General features: G+C 40.3%; 1 long non-coding RNA gene across 1 annotated transcript; it reads left to right on the top strand.

The window, feature by feature from the left end:
- Positions 1-10,192: 10,192 nt before the first annotated feature.
- Positions 10,193-11,288, top strand: LOC310945643. Its single transcript, XR_014593164.1, has 3 exons — positions 10,193-10,254; positions 10,647-10,743; positions 11,020-11,288. It is a non-coding gene; the product is annotated as an uncharacterized lncRNA (long non-coding RNA).
- The last annotated feature ends 13,981 nt before the right edge of the window (positions 11,289-25,269 follow it).

The following is a 25,269-nucleotide window of genomic DNA, read 5'->3' as shown; positions in this document are numbered from 1 at the left end:
CTTTCTGAGACCCAATGTTCCTAATTTTCGCAATAATTCGCAGGTGAAAATATGAAGTCCTTGTTGTTAGTTTTATGTGAGAATCGAAGGACATATCCTGATCCTGAAAAATAACACCCAGATTCCTTACTGTGGTGCTGGAGGAACATCATCCAGAGTAACAATGTCTTTAGCTATTGAGTTTCGGAGGCCTTTGGGGCCAAGTACAATGACTTCAGTTTTATCTGAGTTTAACATCAGAAAATTGCAGGTCCTACAGCTTTTTATTTCCTTAATGCCATTTGCCAGAAAGATGCAGAGAAACTTGTCCATGCATTTGTTACTTCTAGGCTGGACTATTGCAACTCCTTATTATCAGGCTGCTCCAATAAGTCCGTTAAGAGTCTCCAGTTGGTCCAAAATGCTGCAGCTCGTGTACTAACTAAAACAAATAGAAGAGAACATATTTCTCCTGTATTAGCTTCTCTGCACTGGCTACCTGAAAAATCTAGAATAGAATTTAAAATCCTTCTCCTTACGTACAAAGCTCTTATTGGTCAGGCTCCGTCGTATCTTAAAGAGCTCATAGTACCACATCACCCAACTAGATCTCTGCGCTCTGAGAATGCAGGGCTACTCGTCATTCCTAGAGTCTCCAAAAGTAGAAGTGGAGGCAGAGCCTTCAGCTACCAAGGTCCTCTCCTGTGGAACAAACTCCCATATGTTATTTGGGAGGCAGACACTGTCCCCTTATTTAAAAGTAAACTTAAAACTTTCCTTTTTGATAAAGCTTACAGCTAGGGCTTACGATGAGACTTTATTCTGCTTAATTATGCTGCTATAGGCCTAGTCTGCCGGGGGATAATACTTTTCCTGATACTCTGAGCTTCTCTCCTCTCTGTCTGTATCATTCATGTCTCATCAATGCATGTTACTAATTCAGCTTCTTCCCCGGAGCTGTTTGTGCTTTGTCGTCTCTGCTGATCGTGGTGGTGCCTGCTGCCGTGGTCCTACATGACGCTTCCTGCTGCTATTATCACTGTTACTCATATATACTATCACTAGTTTAATAAACTATAAAATTTGTAGCTGTATCGTAGCTGCTATTGCCACTACTCATCATTGATCATGTTTGCCACCATAATTATTATCATTTTCATATTCTGTCACCTTAGCTGTGCTTGTTTCTACTATTCTGTTGTATTAACTGTCTTAACATATACATTATATTCACATTACTATAAATATTATAGTTACTGTTAGGCTTTGCTTGCATCTCTGGAAGTGTGTCTGTCTGTCTCTCTCTGTCCATCTGTGTGTCTTTTCTCTCTTTCTCTCTCCTTTTCTTCCTCCCCAACCGGTCAAGACAGATGGCCGTCCTCTACAGAGCTGGGTCTGTCTGACATTCCTGCCTGTTATAGGGAAGGTTTTCGTTGCCACCGTACTCTACAGAGGAATTGTTGGGTCTATGTAAATCATAAATAAGTCATTGAGTGTGGTCTTTACCAACTCTGTAAAGTGTCCTGAGATAACTTTTGTTATGATTCGACACTATCAATAAAATTGAATTGAATTGAATTGAATTGAATTTGAAGTTTATCTAACTGATCGGTATCTTCTGGTTTGATCGACGGATATAATTGTGTATCATCAGCATATTTTTCAACTGATTTTCAGAATGTAAACATAGCTTTACAGGGAGGTTGCAAACATTACTGTAATTGAGGATCTATTTGCAGACACATTGAAGGGGCTGGGGGAAAAGCCACATGCTCTCACAAGTCATACAGGACTTTAATATGTATAAGGCTAACTGTGTCATCTTTAACCTACAGTACACTATATAGAGCAAAGGAGAACAGAGACTGAAACTTGAGTTGGTTTTTAACAACATTGATGTAGTAACCCTGACTAGGGATGGGAATCGAGAACCGGTACCAGTTGAGAACCGGTAATAAATTGTAACTGTAATTGTATGGCTCCAAACTTATCAATTCCTTGCCAGAAATGACATCAAACTCATGTCTACTGCCGGAAGATTGCGACAAGAAGAAGTCATGACAGAAAAGTGTGTATTATAATAACATTAGCTCAACGCAGGCAGGCTTAGCAGATTGTTTCTTTGAAAAATCTGCAAAAAGGTTAATTTCAATCATTTCATCTACCGGTGCTCAGAAAATAAAACAGTGTTTGTGTTGAAAACCTGTGTAGTACGACCTTTTTCCCACTCAGAAAAGTGATCAGGAATCAATAAAAAATTTGATCAATAAGCAGTATTGATAATAGTAGTTCCATAACCCTGAGTTAGAAATTATGTTAATAAACGAAATAGCTTTGACAATAAGTGTTATACCTAATTGCCTGGATTGTATTTGCATATGGAAGATGCGCGTACAAAGCACAAAACTTTATTCTTTACAAACGGTGCTCATTATATTGCAAAATAAAAATAAATGCTTTCTGGCAGCATAACATTTATGTAAATGTATTAAGTGTTGTGTATTAGTAATATAGAGTTCATTGTAGGTTCTTTAGGACGTTGCTGTAGTTTTCATACTAATATTATGTGCAGGTTTTCACTGCCTTTGAGGTTGATGCTGAAACCAAGACTTACAAATTCCCCTCTCTGGGGTCATGAGTTCTTTCAAAGAGGAGACAAGTCATTTCTTAGAATGTTGTCATCTTCCCCTACTGTGGCTTGTTTTCACATGTTTTTTTGCCCTGCACTTGATATGTTTATTATAGTACATAATAGATATAGTGGTCTAATGGTGACTGATTCCTGGGGATTGCTTTTGTTTGTAATGCAGCTATTAATTATTGGAGACAGGGCCTGCCAAACTTATTATGTTTCCCACCAGCATTAGTATTATAATAATTCCCTGATGAGGCAATATTGTAGCTTTTAATAGTCCGTGTTTACACCACATTTGTTGCCAAAGGACAAAAAGTAAAAACTGCTGATAATGATTGGTTCTGGCAACAGCAAATGCTTTTATGTAAATGCCTGTCCCTAAAATGTGACCTGGAAACAAAGGCAACTTAGTGGAGAGTGTGCAGCTAAATGCATTAGTGGATCAATTAAACACTAGTCTTCCTCTGCCTGGGTTGCTATAGCAACTGACCTGCAAATGCAGTGAAAAGTGATGGAAAAGAGTGCACATTGAAATCCCTTTCCATCGTTCCTCAACATGAGAACAAATATTACTGGTTAGGCGTGATTTATATCATGGTGCCTGCTTCAACCTCTCCCATACACAACATAACACAAATATATACTATTATTATATCAGGTAGGTATAAATACTTAAAAGCATTTTAAATCCATGAAGCCTACTGAAACCCTGCCTCACAAGTATTTACTCTATGGTATTAGTGTTGGAAAGCAGTAGAAAATGCTTCGACTCACTGTTAATCATTTTACATCTTGATTTTCTTCCATCATCATTTTGGATGTTGCATGTTTTACAAAATAAATTAAAATTGTCTTCATATTTATGACCATGTAAGTGTACAGCAGTGTTAATTTACTCATTATATAATATTACAAGGAATATAAATCAGGTCAGTGAATGAAAAATAATGGCAATGTAAAAAATATTGTGAAAGGATTTATTAAGGTTTTTCTCCTTTGTTTGAACACATTGGTTCACTGAGAAGTTACATTTTCAAAACAGTTCACACAGTTCTAAGCTCTGGCTCTAAAAATCTGAAAACATTAAAAGCATGCAACAAGTCAAAATATTTCACCAAAATGTGGTCAAATTTATATATTCTTTGAATCATTCATTACACAATAAACAACAAAATACAATACAGCTATCAAAATGAACCGGTTCAAACTCAGTTTGAGTTGCATGCCTGATTTACTGGTACTTTTCATAATTACAGTATGTGCCAAAAATGGCATGGATTGTATTATTTTCTCCAAGGATGATTTTCCTAGAGAAAATAACCCCTGCTGAACTCTGCACATGCACAGAGATAGTCATATCAGCAATCATAGAAAATGTATGGGTTTAAATATCTACAAGACAAAATAAAGACTTGAAATACTCAGTACTTCACATTCAGTCTATTCGCTTAGTCAGACATATTTACTGATGTCTGACTGAAGAATTGTGCAAAGGAGTTTCACACAGGTCAATATTCATAATAATGAAAGTCATTTCTATCAGTTGTGGTTTTTCCTATGGTTTACCACAGTAAATCCAGTAGAGACTTTCTATGAGATCTGTGTTAACTGTTTTGAAAAAGAGTGTGAAAAATGTCTGAAACCAATAAAAAGTCAAAACACATTTGCAAGAACAGACTGCTGTGCTGGGAAAGTTGCGATGCAGATCAAGTTTCTTTAAAAAAAAAGTAAACACCAATTACAGATGGCTGGCATGATACAAACATTAGATTCGCATACCAAAGCTAGATGTGCTACATGATCATCCTCCCCCCTGACCTCCACATCCTTACTTTCCAGTTTAGCGAGGTATGTTGCGTTCAAAGCCTGGGTCAGCTGTGACATGAAAGTCGCTCTCTTTTAGCGTCGCTGTATCACCATGGTAACTTTTCACCAAACCTAGAGGAGGTTTTCAGCTCAGACTTAGAGCTCAGTGACGTAGAGTTTGGTGTTGGATCGGCTACTTAAAGCTCAGAGCAGCTTCCTAGACTTTCTTTTTGAGAGACACAGGTTCATCAGAGGGTCTTCACTGTTCGATTGTTCTTGTTGGACCGTATGTTGGCAATGTTACACACAGAAGCTGCACATAGTGTTGAGCAGTGTGTCTGTTTCCCTGTGATACTATCATGCAGTTGGTGATGCCCAAACTTTCAGCAAAAATACGGTGTGCTGTGCTATCACCTGGGTTGTAGCTGCGCTCAACCCATTGAGACAATATGTTTGTGAGGTTTCAGAGCTATTTGTCCACTCAAACTGTCAAGGAAGGATTTTCTAGTGTTTCAGACGCAAGAAAACTTCTGTGTGCGGGGTTCGTCTCCCATGTGGTGTGCATTAATGTGTAGTTTCTTATGTCAAACTGAAAAGTTATTCACTAAAGGTAATGGAATTATGGCCAGTGTTGAGTATTACACCTTTGCATTCCCTGAAATGTAAAATAAAGCAGGTTGGACGTGTTTGCATGTTTAAAATCATCATCACTCTATTGGGATTAATGCTGATCAATTCTGCATTTGTTACTTTTAGACAATATGCAGAATCTTTTCACTTAGAGATTTTCCCCGTCTGTTATTTTTTTTAATAAAAATTATAAAGATCTGCTCCTCTTGACTGAATTTTGGGACTTTTTATTATAATGTGTATTTAAACTAAAGCAGAAACCCTGGCTTGACAAATTAACTTTATGGTGAGTTTCGTGGTACCGTTTAACTCTGATATAGAGTTTCATATTTGTCGATCCAGGTTATCCAAAGAATCCCTGGGTGTGTTCAGTGCGCTTCGTAGTACACCCCAGAGACCTGCTTATTTAAACTCGGGACGTGAGTGTCTGACTTGAGACTTGTAAAGCAACAACCTCCTGCCCACTCTGGAAAGAGTCCCAGATACCAGTAGCTGTACCTTTAAAAGCTTTCAAGAAACAGATCATGTCAATCTATATTGGAGGCTATCAAAACAAGTAACTATTAAGAATGATAATGCTAGTAATATTATTATTGACAGCTTTTTATTTGCAAGACACATGATGAAGGTGTCTAAAGGTAGAAGATGGCAAAGCTCCTGTAAAGTTTTGATTTCGGTAGTCTTTATGTATAGTATGTGTGCGTATGTGTATGAGTGTGTGCTTGCTCTTCCATTGCTGTGTTTTATAGTAAGAGGCAGAGACATCATAATGAGCAGAGTCTTGGAGCAATCTTCATGTCTGTGCATAGTGGCGAGACAATGGATGTCATCTGGCAGCAAAGAGAATTTGTATTGAATATGGATAAATGTAAGGCAATTAGGTCAGGGTAAAACGCAATTGATGGTCACATGAGCTAGTGATGCATATGCCTTCAGCACATTTGTAACTCTTCAGCTGTGAATAACTCATGTCAAGGTTGAATGCTGAGGGATTAATCATCATAAATTTAAGAGGCGAATGAGGGAGTGCAGGGATCTCTGGGAGCTACATTTAAACATGGGGATGGAAAATAAAGCTAAAGCGTTATTCCTGCTCATGTGGAAGCTGTAGTGCATAGTACTGACTTCAACATGTATCAGGACTAGAAACATGAAGGTTTAGTTCCTATATTTATTATTCTCATATTTATATTATACACTTGGAATCGGAAATCGGGAACTGAGTCAGGCTTGTAGTAAGGACAGAAGTGTAGTTGGAACATGTCTCTCTGTGTGTGTGTGTGTGTATGTGTGTGTGTGTGTGTGTGTGTGTGTGTGTGTGTGTGTGTGTGTGTGTGTGTGTGTGTGTGTGTGTGTGTGTGTGTGTGTGTGTGTGTGTGTGTGTGTGTGTGTGTGTGTGTGTGTGTGTGTGTGTGTGTGTGTGTGTGGATTTAAGAGGGTAACATATAGGGGACGGGCCGGAAGCAGAGGTGAATGTGTTTCAATGAAGTTTACAAAAGAGCAAAAATAAATAAATGAATTGTTAGCACACATACTGACCGTGAATGTGACAAGATGGAGGCTCTGCAAGAACAGGCTCGCCTGCAGTAACATCTTACTGACAAAGAGGCCGCCAGAAACAACATATCTCAAATCTTATAGAATACAAGTTTAATGATGTGAAATGGCAACCAGTACGTGACCGTAACAATTAAAAATAGTAACAATAAATCCGGTGTTTTCAAAAGTCACAGTTGAGACAAAGAGTGTGAATAGTGTGTTAATTCCTAGTAGAGCTGCAATGATTCATCCAGTTGTCAACTACTGTTAATCGGTGAATCGCTTTGAGTCATTTTTTAAGAAAAACTCAGAATCAGAATCAGAAATACTTTAATAATCCCATGGGGAAAATATTTTTGCTACAAAACTCCAGATATACAAACAACAAATGTTATACAGACAACATATATTAGACAAAAAAAATATATACAATATTAAAAATACTAGACTAATGTACAAAAGGACAGATTGTCTGTGGATGAGTCTGAATCACAGAGAGGAGGTGACAGACTCTCTTAGCGATGCATTATATAGTTTAATGACCACAGGCAGGAAAGATTTCCTGTGGCGCTCTGTGGTGCATTTGGGTGCGAGGAGTCTTCTGCTGAAGGTGCTCCTCTGCTGGGTCAGTGTGTCATAGAGAGGGTGGGAGACTTTGTTCAGGATAGACCGGAACCTGGACAGCATCCTCCTCTCTGCCACGGTCGTCAGGGTGTCCAGCTCCTCCCCCACGACATCACCGGCCCTCCTGATCAGTTTGTTCAGTGTGTTGGTGTCTGCGACCTTCAGCCCACTGCCCCAGCATGTCACAGCGAAGAAGATTGCACTGGCCACAACAGACTCAGCATCGTCCTCAGCCTCCACAGGAAGAAGAGTCGACTTTGACTGGTTTTGTAGACAGCCTCTGCGTTTCTAGTTCAGTTCAACTTATTATTGAAGTACACCCCCGGGTACTTAGACTCCTCTACAGTGTCTTACTATTTTAGATACATTTGAACTGTCTCAACATGTGAAAGAGGCTATTCATTGTAAAGGACACACCCTGGACCTGATTATCACAAAAGGTCTCAATGTTTCTGATGTTCTTGTGACTGATCTTTGATTGTCTGATCACTTCTGTGTTTTCTTTAATATTTCTTTGATTCCGGAGACACAAACAGAATCAAAGAATGTCAAAAAGCGCTACATCAATGAACTTGCTAATGTACTCTTTAAAAATGCCATCTCCTCGCTACCACCTCTAAACCCATGCCATGCTGATGATCTTGTAAACAACTTTAATTCCAAAATTGTGAATATCATAGATGTCATTGCACCTGTTTCAGCTAAAATGATTTCTGGTAAGCAAAAGGCACCCTGGAGAAAAGCTGCTGTTGTAACAGCCCAGAGAAGAGAGTGCAGGAAGGCTGAACGAATCTGGCGAAATACAAAACTTCATATTCACCATGACATCTATAAAGAGAGGCTCCAGGCCAACAATTTAGTCTTAAAAAGTGTGAGAGAAACATTCTTCTCCAATATCATAAACAGCAACACTAATAAGGCCAAAACCCTATTTGCAACTGTCGACAGACTGACCAACCCCCCAACACAAATACCAGCCGAACTCTATTCCACACAGAAATGCAATGAGTTTGCATTCTTTTATACTGATAAAATTGAAGGCAGCAGATGTGCCATCAATATCTCAAACAAAAAAGTTGGATCACCACCCTGTTTAGGCCAAAATAACACAGCAATGATGGCAAGCTTTAATGCCATAGACTCTAAAACTCTAGTGGAAACAGTGACAGATCTAAAGCCAACCACCTGCTGTCCTGATGCTTTACCTACCAACTTCTTTAAGAATGTTTTTGACTGCCTATCAACAGACGTATTGCAAATAGTTAATAACTCTATTTAATCGGGCAATTTCCCAAAGGCCTTGAAAACTGCAGTCATTAAACCTCTTCTAAAAAAGCGGAGCCTAGATGCCTCTATTATCAACAACTACAGACCGATTTCAAATCTACCATTCATAAGTAAAATAATTGTGAAAGTTGTACTCCAACAACTAAATCACTTCTTGGCTTCTACTGGCTGCCACAACAACCTCCAGTCAGGATTTAGACCTTTTCATAGCACCGAGACGGCCCCCTATTAAAGTTATAAATGACATCCCTCTTAACACAGACTCTGGCAAAACTTCAGTATTAATGCTATTGGACCTCAGTGCTGCATTTGACACTGTCGACCACTCAATACTTTTGGACAGGTTGGAAAACTGGGTGGGGCTCTCAGGCACAGTCTTAAACTGGTTCAAGTCATATCTACAAGATAGGAACTATTTTGTCTCCATTGGCAACTTTGTATCAGAACAAACCAATGTAATGTGTGGAGTCCCCCAAGGTTCAATCTTGGGGCCGACTTTATTTAACATCTATATGCTCCCACTAGGACAAATCATGCAAAATAATAACATTGACCACCATTGCTATGCCGATGACACCCAAATCTATGTAGGGCTTTTACCAAATGACTATCGCCCATAGATCATCTGTGCCAGTGCACTGAGCAAGTCAAACACTGGATGGTCCAAAATTTCCTTCAACTAAATGAGGATAAAACTGAGATAATTGTTTTTGGTGCTAAGAAAGAAAGGTTTAAAGTCATCCAACACCTTCAATCACTGTCCCCGAAAACCTCAAATAAAGCCAGAAATCTTGGGGTTATTATAGATTCTGATTTACATTTCGACAGTCACATCAAATCAGTAACAAAATCGGCCTTCTATCACCTTAAAAATGTAACAAGACTTAGAGGGCTGCATGTCTTTATTACCAGTAGGCTAGACTACTGTAATGGTCTCCTTGCAGGTCTTGCCTTGTTCAGAACGCTGCTGCTAGAGTTCTAACAAAGACCAAAAAATGTGAGCACATTACACCAATTCCTAAATCATTATACTGGCTTCCTGTACGTCAGAGAATTGATTTCAAAATCCTCCTGCTCACATATAAATCACTACATGGTCTAGGGCCGAAGTATATCACTGATGTGCTCCCACTTCTAGATCACTAAGATCCTCTGAGGCCAATCTGTTAGTGGTTCGCAGAGTAAACTCAAATCAAGGGAAGGCATCTTTCAGTCATTATGCAACAAACAGCTGGAATAAACTTCCTGAAGATGTAAGACTTTCACCCACTCTGACCACTTTTAAAACTAGACTGAAAACTTTTATGTTCACTTTAGCTTTCTGCTAAATCTTTGCACTTTTAACGTCCTGTTTTTATTATTGTCTATGTTTTTATTCTCTTTGTCTTTCTGTAATGCATTTAAATTCATGACATGTTGTGCTGTGAAGCACTTTGAGTCTGCCTTGTGTATGAAAAGTGCTATACAAATAAAGTTGCCTTGCCTTCAAGTTGAGCTCCAGGGCCCAGTATTTCAAAATTTGTAATCTGGATCAGAATAATCCGGATAATGAAATCCTCCTTTTCTCAGTCATGGATCACGGTGATCCTGCTGACTTTATCTGAGTATTTCAAAACACAGGCAGGGTGGATCACTGTGATCCCTACCTGGCCGGATACGGATTTCCCAATCTCAAGTCTCCGCCTCCGGGATCTGAAACATGGTGGACTACTTCATGAAAGGAGTAGCAGAGAGCCGACTTTCACGTCAAAAGTGTAAGTTCACCGTCGTCTATTGTGTAGCGGTTTTAATACCATACGAACGGCAACCAACACATCATGCAAGCCAACTATTTGAATTGTCACCTTATTAAAAGCAGGCCGTGGCGATCTCTAATTGAGACGCGGCCGTGCTAACGGGAGCTAACGCGGCTCCATTGACTTGTGTGTTAAGCAGCTAGCGGGCTATCATTAGCGGCTATCATTAGCGTCACGTCATTTGCAACACGGCAGATTTACAGTATAAGCAGGCTGCATTGTGTACAGACCTGCTCAGTGCTTAGAAAACACAACGCAACACAGTTTGAGTATTAACTACAAGGTTTGTTCAGAAGGTTCAGAATGCTACAGTAGCCTAATGCTGGTGATGATATCATGTTTTTGTGTAGGCTACATAAACACAATTTGGGATTGTGGATTAAGATACTCATACACCTTCTACCTTCAGAGTCCACTCACAGCCATGGACCACTCAGCTACAACAGGGTGAGTGCTGGAAATCCTTGAAAATGCTTTAATTGTATTGATACATTTAAGACTTTCAAGTAATTGGAGTTTGAATAAAGTGCTTGAAACTGCTTAAATTTGTAATGGCATTACTTTCATGGTATTGGTCAGTGACACAATTAGAAACATTTCTTCATCCTAATTCCTCTCCAACATTGGTGAGAGCTTGTTTTTTTTTGCATTTCACTACACTGTTTTTAAACCTTGGTTTTAGCTTTGCATGTGACCAATAAACTTATCTATCTACCACATCAGGCACGGGGGCCAGAGCCAGCGCCAGCGCCAGAGCGACGGCGACGGAAGAGGCATGCCGGGGATGAGGAAGCCTATGAGAGGCTCCTCAAAATGGAGACCGAAAGGGCAGTCAAACAGACTGAACTGGCCAAACGGCAAATTAAGCTGACGCTGCTTCAGCAAAAAGAGACAGAATTAACAATCAAGCTGTTAGAGAAACAGCTTGACATTTGAAATAGCATGGTCCGTAGTGGTCACATTATTTTTTGTTGGAATAAAACTTTGTTTGGACCCTGCATTCCTTTGTCTTTCTCTGTTTTGGTACATGCAAGTTACAATGTTTGGTGAACTAGAATTTGAGAAATAATTGTAATTTTATTTACAGCAGTTTTACAGTGTGGTCAAAAATTTTACTATGCTTTACATTTTTTGATATTACTTAAATTACTTGTTAGAAGTACAACACTAACACTTAAGTGTAACAAACATCTTGAGTAACAATATCTAGGAGAAGTATGCGCTGAGAGTTTGTCAATCCAAGTCAAATCCACCTCTGAGGTGGGATTCAAATGATCCTGAAGTTTTGGTATCAAGTTGATCCAGATATCTGACTTAACTTTTGAAATACCCAAATCAGCCTTTTATCTGGATTCAGGGGAGGATTGGATTACCAGAGCTGAAACCCTGATCTTCAGGATCAGGATTCTCCTGATCTGTGTTGAAATACCCAGTTTTCAGATCAGATCTAGATTTAATCCAATCCGACCAGGATAATCCTGTCAGATCACGTTTGAAATACTGGGCCCAGATGATTCAGCTCACTCCAAGTGACAAAGTTGCCCACAACAGTCCTGTATTCACTTTCATCGCCCTTTCCAATGCAGCCAACTACATATTGCGGAGTCATACTTCTGAAGGTCGCAGGACTTGGTGCAATAGTTGAAGTCTGATGTGAAGAAGGTAAAGAGAAAGGGAGAGAGGACAGTCCCCTGTGGGGCCCCAGTGTTGCTGACCACCCTGTCAGACACACAGTTCTGTAGGTGTACATACTGTGGTCTGCCCATCAGGTAATCCACAATCCAGGACACGATGGGGGCCTCCACCTGCATCACAGCCATTTTCTCACAAAGTAGAGCCGGATGGATGGTGTTGAATGCACTGGAGAAGTCAAAGAACATGACTCTCATAGTGCTCGCAGGCTTGTCCAGATATCTGTAGACTCTGTTCAGAGCAGGTAGGTTATGCAGTCCTCAGCTCCCAGGTGGGGCTGGTAAACGAACTGTAGTGGATCAGTGAAGGGCCTGACCATAGGCCTTAGCTGCTCCAGAACAAGTCTCTCCATGGTCTTCATGATGTCTGACCTGCCCAGAGTGGGGAGAGAAGAGTAGGTGTATGCATCCTTAATGTTAGCATTCATTAGGTCCAGAGTCCTCTCCTCTCTTGTAGGACAGTTCACCTAATGTTGGAAGGTCGGCAGAACTCTATCCAAGGCGACGTGGTTAAAGTCTCCCGACATGATGATGAGGGCACTGGGGTGTTGAGTCTGGAGTCTGGAGATTGTGGTGTGTATGATGCTGCAGGCAGATGTCGGGTTTGCAGTTCAACATCCGGGCTACAGAGCTGTTCTTTAATGGTGATGTGACCAGGATTACACCATCTGCTGTTTACTAGAATGGCAAGCACCCCTCCTTTCCGCTTTCCACTCTCGGTGCAGTCAGCCCGAATGGTGTGGAAGCCATCCACGGATACATTCTGGTCCGTAATGTCCCTGTGCAGCCATGTCTCCGTGAAACACATCAGTGGCTCGGCGTTAGCGCCATTAGTATATCCATTTTGGTGTAAAGAGACCTAACATTGCCCATAACAACAGAGGGGAGACACGGCTTAAAATTTTTCTCCTCTCCATAAGCCCGTCCCGTCTTGACCCTCCTCGATTGCCCCGACGTTGCTTTCCACCTCCGTGTCCCCGGTGTGTTTTTCCTCCAAAGTTCAGGTGGAATGTCAGCTGGTGTGGCCACTGTGCTGGCCAGCATTATAGCGATCAGCTGTTCTCCGGAGTAAATGGAGACAGCATGTCCCGGTGGAAGCGGCATTGATAATAACAGCACGAAAACTAGCGAAAGTAACCTCATTATAGAGGGCAGAACTTCACAGAAGTTAGGATGAAGAAATAGAATGAACAGAGGAGAATAGAAGTTAAGAAAGTTTTTAAAAAAGCGAAAACTCAAAGACCAGAGCAGTAACAGGCAACTTCCGCGCATGCGCACTTACGAAGAAAATGTTTAAATTCCGTTATTGCAGCTTCTTAACTGTGAATATTTTCTGGTTTCTTTCCTCCTCTGTGATATTTAACTGAATATCTTTGAGTTATGGACAAAACAATACATTAGAGGACGTCATCTTGGTCTTTGGGAAACACTGATCCACATTTTTCATGATTTTTTGACATTTTAGAAACTAAACAACTAGTCGATTAATCGAGAAAATAATCACCAGATTAATCCACAATGAAAATAATCATTAGTTGCAGCTCTAATCCCTGGTGTACTGACAGTCAGAAAAATGCATTGAGATTAATACTGTGTACACGCAACTTTGAATTGCTTTTAATAATTAAATGTCTAGCCATCCATCCCTTAAAGAAGTTAAAATGACCTGTAAGAGGAGGATATTCGGCCAGTATTAATGTGTCAAAGATTATATTTAAGACCTGTGCAGCACTTAGTGAGTAGGTCCTTCCTTAATGTGACATGGTGTAACTCTTTATGAGTAGGCAGTTCTTTCTACATGCTGTATTGATCTGGTGTTAAATAATCATTATAGGCTCCAGACTTAGTGATTAGTGGTGCTGTAAGCGAACCATTTTTTTCTCAGGGTGACAAAGGGAGCTTCTAATCCTCACTGCTGTAACTCCCCTGTGTTTCTGGTGGATACATTAAGGGTGTACTCACACTGTCCTTCCGCACCGCGACCCAGGCTTTAGGGTACTTGTCCCCCCTCCCTCTCCCCCCGCGCCCCAGCCCCGTTTGTACTCACACTGCCAGGGCCGGCCAATGCTTCTTGCTGTCCATACGCCATCACGCCGTAACACGTCACACGCATTGATCGCGTGTGTGTGGCTTTGTTTACAAATCTTTCCACAGACCTCTGAGTTTTTGTGCGTCTTGTCGACTGTTTTTGAATATTTTCATCCGACCAAATCTGCAGTAAACACTCCACCTCCGCATCACATCAACGTGAACCTTTCACCGCCATTGTTGTTGTTGTTAAATGTCCGCGCATGGCCTGTCCATCTATTTACATGTCCGAACAGGCGGACATAACGCTACTGCCGTAGGGCTCGTGCTCGTGCTCGTACACGTGCGCACGCTCGTGCTCGTACATGTGAAAACGGCTCCGCTAAAGCCCACCTCTTTCAAGCGGGCCGTGGGCGGCCCGCTGGCCGCAGTTATGCGCGGAACGGATGCACTCACACTGCTTTAAGGTACTAGGCTTTAGCTGAAAAAACGGTGAGTGCGACAGTGTGAGTGCGCCCTAAGAGTTATCCTAAGGAAAAGAGAAGGAACCTCACAGTCAATGTTATTTAGCATTTGTGCTCAGAGCAGTGACAGTGAAATCCATTGTTTAAGCGAAAGCAGGAAGGCTAATGAATTTTGTGGGTGTGTTGAAGAGCTGAATCTGAACGCTGTCATGGTCGGTTATTTGGTTTGCCTACTTAAAATGTGCCAAAGGACCAAAGTATGCTAATTGTAATGATAAGTTCCATGCAATTTTGTCTCTGAGGATGAGATAATTTTCTCAAACACAGCACCCTTCAGATAATTCTGTGGATGGAGTGTCTCATCTCAGCTGAAGTACAGGGGTCATTAAGTGTTGTTGTGGGGAGCTAACAGTGGGGATGGACTAAAGCCCCCCAATCACACTTCTCAACATACAGTCAGGTCTTCCATTGCTGTGCCTATGCCACAAGAGCTACTTGGGTGTAGTATTGTACAGCAGTGTGCAATTTATTGCAATCTTCTTTATTTGGATTTTAACAAGACTAAAAAAAGAGTAATTCACATAGAACCTTATATAAGAACGATACAAAAAAATGTCTTAACTTTTCCATTAGGACAAGATTTTTCAAGATACTACCATTGCCAAACCACTCCATTGTGTTACCACTAATAAGGCCCTTATAACAAAGGCAAACAACAAAGACATGTTGGTGCCATGAGTGCCATCAATTCATAAAGAGAATCTATTTTTCCTTGGGCGAGGGAGTATTTATTGCACCTCCAGCCTGGGGAGTGGAGTGCAGAGCGCTCTGCTAGAGGCCCAAATGGATTTTCAACTATGGACCCTAAACCTTTCAAACCAGCGCTGCTGAATGGCAGTTAGTGGTTGCCATGCCAACGCCATCTAGAGGGACATTTCAGCTGCATCAGAGAGAAAGCTTGGCCAGATGTCTTCAACAATTTGCTCTGAAAAGATTCACCATCCGCCACGCTCATTAGAGAGCAGCAATCAGAGGAACAGGGAGATACATGGCTTTCCTGTCTGGATGGCACGTTTCTCCATACCTCTCCCACCTTTAGAAAAAAGAGAAGGTGGCCACTAAAACATGGCAGTCCTCTCAAATGTGCAGCCTGTTCCACTGGCTGTTTCTGGTGTATATTTTCTAAAATATTTATGTCTTATTTCTGCATCTGTGACATGCCCAGTTCAGTGTGCAGCTGACACAGTCTGGCAGTGCAGGGAGGCATCTGGCCAACACAGAAGAGAGCAAGCAACTTTGTGAATTATTAATGGTATAAATCAACACCTGCGGTGTGGCTGACAGTTTGCAGAAGCAGGGAGGCTGCTGCTACTGTCCGCCTTGGGAAAGCTCTCTGACCAGCCAGGCCAGCAGCTAAGCTGCCCAGCATGGAGTCAACTAACATACGGACAACACCAAAAATACTGAATACATGAAAACTCACTTCCTCCTGTAATCAGCACTACCTTCTAGCATCCTCATTTTGACCAATTATTATATATTTTTGCAGTGAACTCTGTAAAAGTGAAAAAAAAAGTCCTGTTTTGCAAGTTAAACTAATTGAATATACTGTATATAATAACACTTTCAGTGCCTAGTAATATATTTCATAACATTGAAAATATCTCAAAACATAATAAAATAATATCTGTTTCTCAGATGCTCTTGGAGATTAAATTTGTTCATTATAACTTTCATTGCCTTTTATTCAATTTAAGTTAAACGTTTTGTACCTGTCAACAAACAATGAAATGGTGATTTATAATGTTAATTAATTATCAGTAATGCTATAATTTGTAAATTTATCATTAATTCAAATTAACTCTATTTATAGTGTCAAATGATCCCAAATGTTATCTCAGTCCCCATTACATGAAGAGCAGGTCTAGATCACAGATTTATAGATTTATTTATGATTTACAGAGACCAAACAACTCCCCCATGAGCAAATAGCAAGTCAAAAATCAAAACAGCGACTTCGAAACAGTGCTGACAAAAACTAATTAGTTAATTATTAACAGGTAGCTTAAAAAGCATCAAGAAACATTATTTTGGCACTCTTTTATAGGTGATCTATAAAATTCTGATTATTTGCACACTGATAATAGCCAACCAAATGTCTATTGACAGTTTACAAACATTTTCTTAAAGGTTTACAAATAATTTGGTAAATATTAACAAAGTATTAATAATAATTGATTATTTTAAAATAGTGTGATGTGTGCAATGATAAACTGTTAAATAAAAAAGTATGTAAGTGTTTTCAGTTAAATTATACTGTTTTCATTACATGACATAAAATCTATTATTTTTTGCATTGAAATTAAATGTAATATATGTTAATAAAAATCTAAACTAGAGACGATCTTGCGACGGGATCTAACCAAGACGATCCAGGACGGAATAAAATTATTTGCAGAGCTTCCGGCGTGTCATCCGTCGCTCTGTTTCACTTGTGCTGCTCATGCTGCGTTCCAGTGCCATGGGAAGTCCGAAGTTTCGGACCTCCAACTTGGTAAAGTGCACTTGAATGCCTGTCAAAGCTCTCAACAAACTCATAATGTTTCAATGCAATGATCTTCCCTCAATTGAGGTAGATTTTAGAAAGCCCCCGTTTTGCAGGTTTTTGCTTTATCTCAACAATTACTGACCGCTAGCTTGTCAGGTTGCGTGTATCATATTGGCTATGCGGTCTCCCTGCAGCCTCCCAGTGGACGTTGTGTATCGACAGTACATACAACACATTAGCCATCAACGCAGGCGATTAGAAGATTCAGAACAATTTATTACCAACTGTAACAGTGACGCTGGTATTGTTCTCACCTTGGGTGATTGTATCTTGCTTACAACCCTGCAATACACAATTACAAAACGTTACAGGTGTAGTTGAGATAAAATGAAGGCCAATTTTAAAACTGGGTTTGATCAAAGCAAGGGGGAGGGAAGTAGAGAGGTAGCAGGTTGGCAAGGGGCCTTGGCCCCCCGTCTTTATGCCTGTGTTGCTAAACTACCTTAAAGCCAAATACTTCAGTGTCTTTCATGGTGTGTGTGCAGTGGCCTGTCGAGCAAAAAGTAGGTGCCAATCAAACAAACACATACATGTATGATGTTGGTGCTGCTACAGGCCATCCTCCTCAGGGACATATTTAAAGTTATACTCTGTAAGATTTTCATTTATTTAATTGCCTTTTAAGTTCATATCTATCAAAGGGTGAGTTAAAACAATGTTGGTTGATCATATGACCCACTAATGAAAGCACGTGTTGCCTTTTTTACTGAGTATTCCAGTAGCTGTGTCTGTGGAGACATTCCCTCTCTAGATGTAAATAAGCCGCCATGTAAGTGACGCTGCTGACAGCTGTCGGCCCAGATCGTCGGTTATGCTGCGTTCACTTGTAACCGGAAATCGGGAACTTCCTACTTCTGAGTTAGGCTTGTAGTAAAAGCAGAAAATAGAAACGTGTGTGTGTGTGTGTGTGTGTATGGATTTAAAAGGGGAACATATAGGGCATGGACTGGAAGTAGAAAGGGGAATGTGTGTCAATAAAGTTTAGAAAAGAGCAAAAAAAATTAAACAATTTTCAACACACATAGTGACCGTGAATGTACCAAGCTCTGAAAGAACAGGCTCACCTGCAGTGACGTCTTAACGCCACAGAGGCTGTGTACAATTCTAAGCAGAATTAGGTGCTCTGGTTTAAAGATTCACAAGCAATCCAGACCAGGGGTCCGTTTCACAAAGCAGGTTTAGTGAAAACTCTGAGTCTGTTAACCCTGAAATGAGGGAAACTGAGTTTTCCGTTTCACAAAGGGGGGTAACTCAAACCAGTGAAAGAGGGGTTTCTCTCTGTCTCCGCCCTCTTTCAGCCACACACGGTGTTTGATTTCCTCATTCATTCAGTCAGCGGGCGAGTTTTGGCGTAGTACAGTTCTGTCGTCTGATTTTTCAGAAAATCATTGCAAAAATCATTCAGTAGGCCTACATTAGAAGTTATATTAGGTGGCAACTATTTCACTACCAGGGCATGTCCTTTTGATAATGATCCCATGTATGAAGGTGCAGAATTACTGCGCAGAGAATTAAATATCCGTCGGGAGATGATTATCAAACTATTGATTATAGATGTTCTTGCATTTCCAGGCAATTCTCTTTTTGAGCGATACCGTTTCATATCAAAGCAGATATTGTGTTTTGCGCTGCGTTTTTTGCAAAAGGGAGTTTTTTTATACAACGTATAAAAAATAGTCAGTAGGCCTACATTAGAAGTTGTATTAGGTGGTGACTATTTCACTACCATGGCATGTCCTTTTGATAACGATCCTGTGGATGAAGGTGCAGCATTACTGCACAGAGAATTAAATATTCGTCGGGAGATGATTATCAGACCGCGCATAGACGTCCTTAATATACTGCAGCCATAATAACAAAATGAATGAAATGGATCTTTTGAGCAAGTTGAATGTATTTGACTTAGCGTTTCCTAAATAGAATCCCAGCTTTTCTTGCAATTCAAAGGTTCAAAAGTGTGTGCTTTTAATTTTGTTACCAGTATATAAACTACTCTTATATAGCCTTCTGATCCAGAATATCACCTATAATGCGAGGGGTGCATTTCACGGCAGGGGTGCTGAATACGGCACAACACCGTTTCATGTCACAGTCCATCATTTACATACACAGCCTCATCCGTCCTTACATTTCCAACATTAACAACCAAAGTCATGCTCTCACATCCCAGCAGATATTGTGTGTTGCGCTGCGTTTTTTTGCAAATGGGAGTTTTTTATACAACATAAAACAGCCACAGCCACTACGTTTAAACTTACGCACTGACCCGAGCAGCAATGTTCTCCCGCACCGTCTCCCTGTCTTTTGCTGCTGCAGTGGTGTTACACTTTCGGTGAAAACATGCTCAAACTCACCGTATGAGCGTATTAATATTTCCAATTCCAGTGGTTGCGTAGTGCTCCACTTCCCCGTTGCTATGGTGACTCGTCGAATCAGGGCTCCATTGATGCTGTCTTTTTTTACATATGGTGCAGGCGCTTAACTCCAGGTCAAACTACTCTGAGTTGATCAGCCTAACGCAAATCTGCTGTTCTGGAACCGAAAACTCAGAGTTTCCTATCTCAGAGTAGATCAACTCAGAGTTCAGGGTTAGACTCAGAGTTTTTTGAACCTGCTTTGTGAAACGGACCCCTGGACTGGCCTTGAGCCTGATCAGTGTGAAGGCTGGACAGTGTAAACCCTTAAACTGTGTGTGGGGAAGGGGAAACACAGGGAACACTACATGTTTAATGAGACAAGACTCTCATAGACTCTCATAGGCTGTTTTATGCATGGTGCCAACCAGGACCTGCATGTTACCCAAACAAAGTACAGCAGAGTGAAATAAAACATAGTGCTCCTCACTCACACAGACGGTGGCAGTGAAGTTAATCAGGCAGCACTCCGGCTCTGCAGAGTGTCAGCCTCAGTCTTCCTGTGGTGATGTTGCAGATTGAAGGATGGCCCTGAAGCTGAGCACTGACATGTGAGGCTGTCTTCAGATACCCAGTCATCCGGCAGGAAGCAGTCACACACTCTACGGGCATCCTCAACGCAGCTTCTGATAAATCACAGCAACTGTTATGGTCCCTATAACTTGTAACAGGTGTAAGTTTGAACAGCTCCACAGCTGTAGTGGAGTTTATTTTAATTATTGTGGGTCAAAAATATAGCAATTTTACCTTTTTGTATTTATCTATTTTTCAAACAATAGAAGACATTGTTTGGCGTTCTGTAACTATATGTTTTTTTAATCAAATGTATTTATAGTGTCAAATCACAAAAGTTATGTCAGGACACTTTTCATATAGAATAGACGAGGGACAGGTTGTATCTCCCAGAATACGTTGCCCTAATAAGCTGTTAACAGAACCAAACATTGTCTTTCTTTTTCCACTGGCCATTTAAAACACACATTCTTTTGTTTCTTTACATTTTTTTTTTTTTTTATCATTTCTGTCAAAGGCCTACCACAACCTTCAATTCTAAGTGAATAGCAACAATCATACACTGAAAAGAAAAAAATATATTGTGTATGTTTTTAAATACTGTTTAAATGAGTTGAAATGGAAGATCTAAGACTCTAGGATTATATGCACACAAAAGGCTTTTTTCTCTCAAATGTCCTTTGCCAATCTACAGTATATTCCCACTGACAAAGTCGGACTTTTAATTATGTGTCTCCTTATCAAAGTATTTGAGCAAAGTCAACAATATTTCTGAATGAAACTTGTAGTTTAGTTGTGCTGAGAGTCTCTGAATGCAGCCACTTTGTTTCCACGCTATGGGTGAAGCTTATAGTCACCATGCAGAGCAGACAAAACCAAAGGGAATGTAAAGAGCTATGCTGAACAGATCAAATGTTCAGGTGTAGCTGTTATTCTCTGACATTGATGTTACAGGTTAACCTTATATCAGTGGGGAGCAAAGAATGCTAAGAAGACTGGAGTCTCTGTTCAGAACGAAAGCTGAATACTAGAGCCAGAGCCTGAAATAATGTTAAGAGAAGGAGCAAGGCCAGATACACTAAACATTACTGTTGGTGAGTAAATAAAGAAGATAAAAGAAGTACAACACATATTTCTGCACATCTGAGACCCACTTTTCCTTGGGCACTGTTTCTTCAGGCTGCTAATGGACCGATGAATGCAGATGCATCAGAGTCAGCGCAGTCTTTGACATGATTGGTGCATTATTAGTACAAAAGGTATGTTCAACTTCATCTAAAATGCATTAGTAGACCAAAAACCATAAAACAAAACAACAATTACTGCTGCTGCAGTAATTAAAATTAAACCTTGAATTCAAAACTTTCCTTCTTTGGACTACAACCAGATGCAGCTCACTAATGAGTCCATGCATAGATCAAGCATATTAGCCAACAACCCTTTAATATTAGTGATGGGAGCTGGGATGTGCACAGACATTCTATGTATTATGGCCAATGAGTGATACATTTTTGTAAATATTTTTTCTAAATAAATGAAAAAAAAATGTTTTCTGCACCCAACCAGACAGATGTCTGTCCTCCATAGAGCTGGGTCTGTTCGACAAACCTGCCTGGTGGAAGGAAGGTTTTTGTTGCCACTGTGAGCATGATTGCTGGAGATACTATACTGTACAGTGGAGATCAAAATTGGAGAACAAAGTATTAAGTGTTTATTTGCTGACCCACTACTACTGCTGTTACAAAATAATTTCCCAGTCTGGGATCATTAAAGTAATTCTATTCTATTATTTTCTATTCTTGATTTATTCTGAAATACTGTTATTTTTCATTGTTCATAATTTGATAGAATATCCACTGTGTCTATACCACTGCTGTACTAACATATTTTTGAAATAATCAAGGCACTCCAACAAAAACCTTTATTTTGTGAAAAACAAAAACAGTGAGCAAATAAGAGAACAGTAACCCTGAATAGTAAATCTCAGTCAAATCGTTGCAAAATTTGCGAAATGTGCAAAATGTGCAAAATGTGGTTCTGAAACAATGAATTATTCCATTCTGGCTCTGGGGGTGCTGAATGTCCGATTTTACATATAGATGCTTGGTTTCTCCCAACAAACCATGATAAATAGCCTATTTGAGTATACATTTAAGCCTTTTAATAAATAATGTTGCTAAAAATGTGAAAAAATAACTCATGTGCTTTTAATTTGTCTCCTGAGTGTGCAGGAATAACCCCCTCCCCGTCTCAGACTAAGTTGTTCTATCCAGGATCCAGCACCGTCAGAGCCCGTCTTGGCTGGGCTTTAAATCAATCTGGGCTTCAGAAACACAACAGTCTGCTACTGTTTTATCATCAGCATCATTTACTTTGAATATTTTGAAAAATTTGTTGTTTTTGATTATAGACGTTCAGTCGGACACAGTCTGACACAACGCTGTGAAAGTGAAACTACAGTTCTAAATCTACAGTCAGCTATTGTCAAAGAAAGATACAAACTAAACACATTTATATTATAATACTTTTAATAAGATGCTCCTATCAGAAATCAGAAATCACATCTCTCAGTAACCCTCTGCCTGACACACGTGACTGCGCAGCGCTGGACTCTATACTTTTCATGAGCAAAAAAATAATAATAAAAAAATTGACAAAAGGCAAGACGTGACAAAACAGATTTGACTATGAACATTTTCAGTCAGGGACACCCCTAATTTCAACAATGTTTTCTTCTCTAGAATTCAAAAATGATCAGGAGGTGTAGAGGCCACAGCTTTGAATGACTTCAGCACATCTGCACCCACAGGACATCACTAATTTCTCACACTGCTCTGGTTTGATCTTGGTCCATTCTGACTCACTCTCTTCCACAGTTCACTAACTGGAGTGGGTTTCTTAGACTTTGTCACCAAGGGTTTTCCAGAGATTCTCTATGGGGTTTAGATCTGGACTCTGGGCATTTCATTGTTTCGATATTCTTAACTTCAGTGAACTGCTTCACCTGTTTTGCAGTGTGACAGGGGACATTGTCTTGCGTGAAAATTGAAGCTTATTGGGAGACAGTTGCAGTGAAGGTATTTCATGTTGCTGAAGGGGGTTCACATAAACATTTGCATTCACCCTGCCATGTAGCTGAACAAGAGGCCCAACTCCTGCTGCAGAAAACATCCCCAAACCATGACACTTCCTCCTCCAAATGGAACTGACTTCTTTACACACTTTGGGTTCAGTCTTTCCCCAGTCCTACGCCCAACATAATGTTTCCATCAGACCCAAATAAACTGAACGTCCTCTCATCACTAAAGTCACTCTGGACCAGTTCCCCTCTTTCCACTCAACATGCTCCTCAGCAAAGGCAAGTCTAGCCTTTTTATTATTTCTGCTGATGAGAGGTTTGGTCACTGCAGAGTGGGCTTTCAGTCCTTAAAGTCTTAAACAGTGAGACACTGTGTGCAGACAAAGATCCTTGCCCTGTTCAGCACTGAACTGGAGACCAACTCCAGTTGCAGTGTTGAACCGATTCCCCATTGAGAGTCTTCTCATAATCCTGTCCTCTTGTGCATTCGTTTTACGTGGACGACCGGCCTTTTTGAGGGACTTAAAGGAATCTTTGTCCTTGTAAAGTTTCAATATTCTTGATATCACAGACTGTGAACGGCCAACCTCTCTCTGATGGCTGAGAGGGTCATCCCTTTGACCTTCATCTGGACAACCATGCATCAATAATTGTGTTATCACCGCATCGTAGCCCTGGATCTCACCCATAATAGCTAGCTACAATAGGTTTATGTGGTAGCAAATAGAGTGCTGCAGGAATGAGTCCTAATACCCAGAAGTGAGTCAGCATTTTTGCACTTCCTGCTCCCTCATCTTGAAGCCGATATTTCTTTTCTAAAGAGTATTTGGTTAGATGCCTTAAATAATGTCTGTTGTTAACACAGGAGTTATATATATATATATATATATATATTGTTTTTTCAAAAAGGCAGTTGCTAACAATGAGCTAAATGAGACTACAAACATCATCATGCCGTACAAGAGAAATCAATTTTGAAGCAAGTGGATGCTGTCATTTGTTTATAGACTAACAGTAGCTTTTTCCTTCTGGTGATTGCATTTATGCTTCAAAAATCATAAAAGTGGTGTTTATTTGTGAAGATTATCTTGCTAAACAAAACGTGTAAACAGAACAGAAATTTTCTTTGCCACAGAGCTTATTCCATGTCTCTGGTAGCCCCGCTGGCATATTGGTCAACTAGCCCGGTCTAGTACATGTACAGGGGAGGTAGCATGTCAAGACCCGCTTACTCTCTCCAACCCTCCCCCACACTGTTGACTTTCCTCTGTTTCTAATCAAGCCTTTGTCTCAACTCCACTGAGATAAGAGTCTGAATAAATTGTCAGCTCCTGCTGTTTATCAGCTCCAGTGTTTCGCTCCATGTGTTTGTCAGCACATCATTAGGGGCTGGTGGACGGCTAATTAGTTGTTTATTCAGTAAGCTGATTAGAAGTTGGATTTGCATTGTGTTAAACCATGGGATCCATGCAGAGATGCTGTGCTCGCAGTCAGAGCTTTGAAACTCATTTCCTCCTCTCATTCTGTTACAGAAAGCAAAACGGAGGAAAGTTATGAGCCAGTGACAGATCACTGACAGAAGCATCGTTGACTCACTGAGCCAGTGTCAACAGCAAGAGTATAACAACTTGGTTTTAATTCTTTTTCAGCAGATCTTTAAATCCTTCTGTTTCTGATTCTCTGTGTGCAACTTCACCACACTTTGTGCCCCCCCCATCATATGATTATTTTAACACCTATACGCCTAATGTTAATACAAAAGTGCATGGATTTCCTTATGAATCCAAGGCCTACAGTTAGCCTCAGCTCAAAAGTGTTTTTATTTACCTCTACCTCTATTTCTCATTTCCTGAATTTTCAGGATTTCATGAATTGAGAGTATTAAATAAAACGTCAGTCAAATCATACGACACAACATAATAAAAGAGCACATCATCCAAACAATTGCGGAAGTGCTTCATGACAAGCCTTCATGCTACTTATAAATCTCAACAATTTAGCATTTTTGATGTAGTTGGCTTCTTCATGTTCAGCTAGCAGGGGCTGCTTTTATTGATTTGTTCTCCTGCTAAGCTAATCATGCCTGCCGTTTATGGGCCGGGGAGGCAAACAGACACTTAGAGCGCCCCAGAGATGGCAGTTTAGAGGCAAGTTGTCCACAGTAAAAGCAAGAGAT

Source organism: Echiichthys vipera (assembly GCF_963691815.1).
Source record: "Echiichthys vipera genome assembly, chromosome: 4".
NCBI lineage: Eukaryota > Metazoa > Chordata > Actinopteri > Perciformes > Trachinidae > Echiichthys > Echiichthys vipera.
This window is presented reverse-complemented; position numbering and strand designations above follow the sequence as displayed.